The sequence below is a fragment of the Eretmochelys imbricata genome, chromosome 6 (assembly GCF_965152235.1).
Source record: "Eretmochelys imbricata isolate rEreImb1 chromosome 6, rEreImb1.hap1, whole genome shotgun sequence".
Classification (NCBI taxonomy): Eukaryota; Metazoa; Chordata; order Testudines; family Cheloniidae; genus Eretmochelys; species Eretmochelys imbricata.
In genome coordinates this window covers 58,088,999-58,095,111 of record NC_135577.1, presented here as the reverse complement: position 1 = coordinate 58,095,111, position 6,113 = coordinate 58,088,999, and positions in this window count along the sequence as shown.

Genomic DNA, 6,113 nt, shown 5'->3' with positions numbered 1-6,113 from the left:
TGCCTGTATCCCATGAAGCCCCATTCTGTACAGGCTCATTCTTCAGAGGAAAGGCAACAGGGATGAAGAAATGTTCCAGGCAGATTTTGGAAGCTAAAGGAGAAGTGGGAGTGGAGATTTTAGCTCCATGACTAGGAGGATCAGCCTGCAGGATTCACAGATCAGCAGTAACTGATCTGGCATCCACTGATTCTTTCCTACAGCCTATTTACTCAGGCTGGGAGCAGAGGGCCTTATTCTCTGTTAGTGTAAATTGCCATAGTTCCACTGCAGTCCTGGTGCCCCACACGCTATCCTGCACAGTCCTATTGCAGGAACAGCCCATGGATACAGATGTGGCAGGATTTGTTCGTAAAGAAAAATACAAACGCAGCTGAATTGGTTGTGCAACTCCATGTGTGAAGTAGATTGCAAGCTCCCCTGGCAGTAATTTAGCATTTACACTGCAGCACCTAGAGGCCCAACCAGGGCTCCCTTATGCTGTTAGAACACAGAGGAAGACCACGCCTGCCCCAAAGAGCTTACAGAAGTGATCCCCAAATACGTAATGGAACCTGTTTACCTCCCCACCCACCAGGAACCGCAGTCGGGAGCCATGGTGAGGAGGGGGCCATGGTTGGAACCTGGGCTGGGAGCGCAGCCCATGGTCAGGGCTGGGAGCAGGGCCATGGCTGGGGCCCAAGCTGCGGCTGGGTCGGAGCAGAGCTGGGGGCAGAGCAGGGCTGGGTGGGGCTCCCTTCCTGCTCCCCCAGCGGCTGGCCTCATTGTGTCCCCTGAACATTTCTCACAGTGGGGCATGCCCCACAGTTTGGGGACCAGTGTCTTACAGTGTGACAAGGTGACTGTGTCTCCACATAGGTGGGTACATCACCGAGCACCCCGATAAATCCTGTCCTTTCGCTCCCTCGTTGTTTTTACTAATCCACACAACTTGAAGCTGCTGTATTGTCACACCATGGTCCTTCCCTCCGTGACCATGGTAACTGATTTGCTATAGCAAAGCTGCTCAGAGAAGCCCTTGACGGGCTGCTCTCCCAGCAAGGGGCTGCCTCAGGTAAACAACAGAGTTCACAGTGTTTTTGTTTGCTGCACAGCATCTGACCACTTAAAAAAATTAAACTAGTCCCTTCCTGTGTCTTTGTAGTAAAACAGGGGCTTCTGCAGCATACTCTCACACGTACGTATATACATACACACGTGCATGCCTGAAAAAGCAAAGGTGCTATGGATTCCTGCTATGCATGTGGCTCTGTACCACCCTGGGATTTCCCCTACAGGGAGAGAATCTTCAGGAGACTAATTAAGTTAGCTTAATAGCCTCTTTGTGCTGCTTGAGCAACACACAGAAGCTGTGGGGGCCCTGAAAATCAGGGGCTATGTATTTCTTAAAAGACTGATCTACTGACTGCTATGAAAAGTGACTCTTCCACCCAACAATGACTTGACAGAGCCTCACATCAGTTGTGCCATACAAGGATGCAGCAGCCGCTATAGGTGAACACGTATATGCAAAGTCAGACCAGCGCAAGAACTGCGAACACAGTTACGTGTGGGACAGACAAGATTGCCTGCGTCCGCTGCAGGCTGTTGTATTCTTTGCATTGTGCTATCCATAAAGCGCTAATGGGCCTTGCGTCAAAGCCGTTAATGGAGACCTGATGCCATCTTGCTCTGTCATGGGCTGTTGCTTCTCAGTTGCTTGGGTCAACTTGAGACGCTTTCAAGTTTGACTTCAGTGTGTCTTTATATTGTTTGTACCGGCTACCACGAGAACGGGCGCCTTACTTTAGCTGACCAGGAAATATGGCCTTAGGTATTCTTGAGTCAGCCATAGGAATGAGATCCAGACCAACCTAGCTGAGCTTTTATGAACATGCTTTGGATGCCAGACATCCAACAACAATTAAGGATTTAGATATTGCCAGTCTTGTTCTATCATTTGACCCTGCAAACAGACCAAAGACAGTGCACATGGAACTAATCAAGTTTCCTAATGTGGTGGCAACGTGTTGTAAGCATGACTGCCTGATAGACATTTAGCTTAGTACTTATTTTAACGCCCCTACCATTCCATAGGAGGTGTGACAGCATTCCAAATGCAGAGCTGGGCCGTAGCTGTGTAATTGGTAATCTCATCAATTGTAGCATTCTGTGACCACATATTCCCTAGGTAGCAAAACTTCAACGTGGGGTTCATTGACTTAGCTAAAGCTTTTGACTTTGTGAATTGTGAGGGACTCTGGACTCTATTGTTCATCTTTGGATGCTCTGCGAAATGTTATTTCTGCCATTCGGTCTGTCCGTGGTGGGATGATGGCCAGAGTAGTGGAAATGGTGAGATATCGGACCCCTTTCCAGTCACCAGTGGCACCAAACAAGATTGCACGCTGGCTCCCAAACTCTTTTCCATCTCTTTTCTGGCAGTGCTTATGGATGCATTTCATGACATTGACAGAGGAGTATTTATCCAATTCTACACTGACGGGAAAACTGAAAGTACCGTACCAATCTGTGCCAGGGGATGCGAACATCTACCCAGTTATTAATATCAACAATGCTCCCCTCAGGACCATGGAGACGTTTTACCACCTAGCACAATAATGGCTTAATCCAGAGAACAAGTGTGTGTGTGTGTGTGGGAGGGGAGCGGGCAGGGACAAAGATAGCTGTCCATGTGGGTCATCTAAGGTTGCAGGGGTGAGGTTTAAGATTCCCAGGGGAGTTAGAGCCCTTACACCAGATATCATGGGAAGAGGTGAAGGGCAGTGTAGGAGGAAAGGTAGTAGGGGAATTCTTAGGTTCATGAGGAAGGAAGGTAAGCTTTCAATTCTCTTGAACTAGGTACTCCGATATTATGGTGGTAAGGGCCACATGAGGGATAGATTAGACAGATTTGCTATCCTGCCACAGGACATTGGTGCTTCAGCAGCCCCCAGACTGAATGGCACCCTGGAGTATACTTCACAACACAAAGTCATGATGCTGTGACACAAGTTATGAAGAATCATCATCACATCATGCAGGTCCTGAAAATTACCAGGGAACCCTTTAATACCCTGCAAGTTCAATGCCTACCTATGTCCTCTAAATTATGACGACTCCAGAGGAAAAAGAGATAAGGGGGATATCAAACCTAGCTGTATTGTAGCCACAGCCACTCTACTTTACAAACATCTCTGTCACAGCACAGACCCCATCAGAAGCACGGCCTAGTGGTCTAAGCACAGGACTGGAACCAGGAACTCCTGAGTCTAATGCCAGTTCTAATATTGACATGTTGAATAGACTTGCATAAGCCACACCACCTCCCTGTCTCACTCTCCCCATCTATATTTACCTACTGCCCAAGAAGTGAATTCTTCAGAGATCTGCTGATTTATTACAGCCAGGATCTAGCTTATTCTTCTTTTAAACCTAAATAGACAATTCCATACCTTGCTCCTAATATATTTATGCCTGTTCTGCACGCGATAGCATTTGTTGCTGAGTAGGGCAGCCAGACTCCATATCTAATGAGTATTCAAGACTTGAAAACATGACTGCCAGGGACGGCTGTCACATGAAGTCAGCCAACGGCAGCAAAAATGTTTAGTGACTGAGCTCTGACAGGTGGTTATTTTCTAGTTTGACTAAGGCAGCCAATACCCTCAGAGCTGATGCCAAGTCTGGGCTCTGAACTCACCTCTGCAAGTACTCAATTCCACCTGGCTTTACAGACAAAGCAAAACAACAAAAAACAAGAGGGCCAACTTGGCACTGCTGCAAGATGGGGAACAGACACAGTGTGACTTTAAAAATTCAAAAAATCCTTCAACTCATGTTCAAACACATACAAATCAGCAGCAACAATGCAAGGTCTCTGTTGGTGAAGCCATGAACAGAATATATCAGAGCCATCATGTCTGTCTGTCATTTGAGATCAATGCAATGCAGACACCATCACCCCACTGAACAGATTTGTGAAAGGATCAGAGGTGGGTTCAGGTTGCAGTTCTACAACCTGCAGTTTGCAGAGAGCCTCAACCTCTCACTTACAGAGCCCTTTCAAATCTCTATTACAGATACCAATCTGAAAAGAGCTCACCATTAAAAACTCCAGGGTGCCTTGTCTGCTTGGAATGCTCCAGCCATGTAAATCAACCATAATCCTGGTTTATCTAGACAGGTGAGATGTGTGTACAACTGGTTTGTGTCACCAGAGAACACACCACTGAATTACCCAGAGTTACAACACAGTGGTATCTGCTGTACTGTGCTGTATTTTAGTAAGTGAGGGATTTCTGATCACTCCATGTGGTAACTGCTGACGTTTTAACGACAACTACTGTATATTGATTGAAGCAGAGGCTTTTAGTAGAAGATAATTGATTATAGGTTCCTAAGATAAAATCACTGATATTAAATTACTGAGGGTAGTTCTGACTCACTGAAAGTCATTAATTTTTTAATCACACACAATGCCTTTTGAATTATTCCAAATTTACACCAATGCAGTCAGAATCTGGCCCCATGTTTTACTATACCCCATAGAAATGTCTTTAGTGTCCTAAATATACAACAGGTTTAGTTCTGCGGGGTGGGAGAGGGGTTCATATTACATGACCCTCTAATTAAGCAACAGACAGAAGTCCAAAAGTTAGTGTAAACTTTCCTTAATTTGTCCAAACTCCAACTCTCCCATTTACATGACACTTTTGCCTTCATTCATGGTTTCCAAGTGTTTTACTTTTCTGTGCATGCTACTTTTTTTTCCTGTCTCCCCCTCTACGAATTGTATCTTACAATGTGGTGGTGAAGCTCACAAAGAAGCAGACTAGCCAGGAGATGTGCTCCAGGTGTTATAATAACCTTAGACAAAAATGCACTGCATTTGAAATACTGAAATTTGTTCCATCTCCCTCCCTCCAGCTCTACATCTCCCTCTCTCTCTCACACATCTCTTCTTGCATGTCTAGCCACCACCTTAAACTTCCACATGACCAAAAGTCAGCTCCTTATCTCTTCCTCTGAAAATCTCCCTCCACACTCCCATTCACTGTCACAATCCTCCCTATCACTCATGTCTGTAGTCTGGTGTTCAGCTTTGACTTTCCGCTCTTGACGGAAGAATCCAATGCACCGCTACAGACTAGGGACCGAATGGCTAGGCAGCAGTTCTACAGAGAAGGACCTAGGGGTGACAGTGGATGAGAAGCTGGATATGAGTCAACAGTGTGCCCTTGTTGCCAAGAAGGCCAATGGCATTTTGGGGTGTATAAGTAGGGGCATTGCCAGCAGATCGAGGGACGTGATCGTTCCCCTCTATTCGACATTGGTGAGGCCTCATCTGGAGTACTGTGTCCAGTTTTGGGCCCCACACTACAAAAAGGATGTGGAGAAATTGGAGAGAGTCCAGCGAAGGGCAACAAAAATGATTAGGGGACTGGAACACATGAGTTATGAGGAGAGGCTGAGGGAACTGGGATTGTTTAGTCTACAGAAGAGAAGAATGAGGGGGGATTTGATAGCTGCTTTTAACTACCGGAAAGGTGGATCCAAAGAGGATGGATCTAGACTATTCTCAGTGATAGTAGATGACAGGATAAGGAGTAATGGTCTCAAGTTGCAGTGGGGGAGGTTTAGGTTGGATATTAGGAAAAACTTTTTCACTAGGAGGGTGGTGAAACACGGGAATGCATTACCTAGGGAGGTGGTGGAATCCCCTTCCTTAGAAGTTTTTAAGGTCAGGCTTGACAAAGCTCTGGCTGGGATGATTTAGTTGGGATTGGTCCTGCTCTGGGCAGAGGGTTGGACTAGATGGCCTCCAGAGGTCCCTTCCAACTCTGTTATTCTATGATTCTATGATTCTCTCTTGCCCAGAAGATCCAGGCCACGTCCAAATCTTCTGGCTATTTCTTCCTCCACAACATCTCTAAGATCTGCCAACCTGCCAGAATTCTTATTCAGGCTTTCATCATCTTCAGCCTTGATTACTGTAACTTCCACATCGTCCCCGCAAGTCCATTCAAAACACACGTGCACAGATCATTTAGTAGATCATTCCACTCATTAATCTCTCTACTGGCGCCCTCTGTTTCACTACTTCAAATAAATTCAAGTATGTGCACTCATCT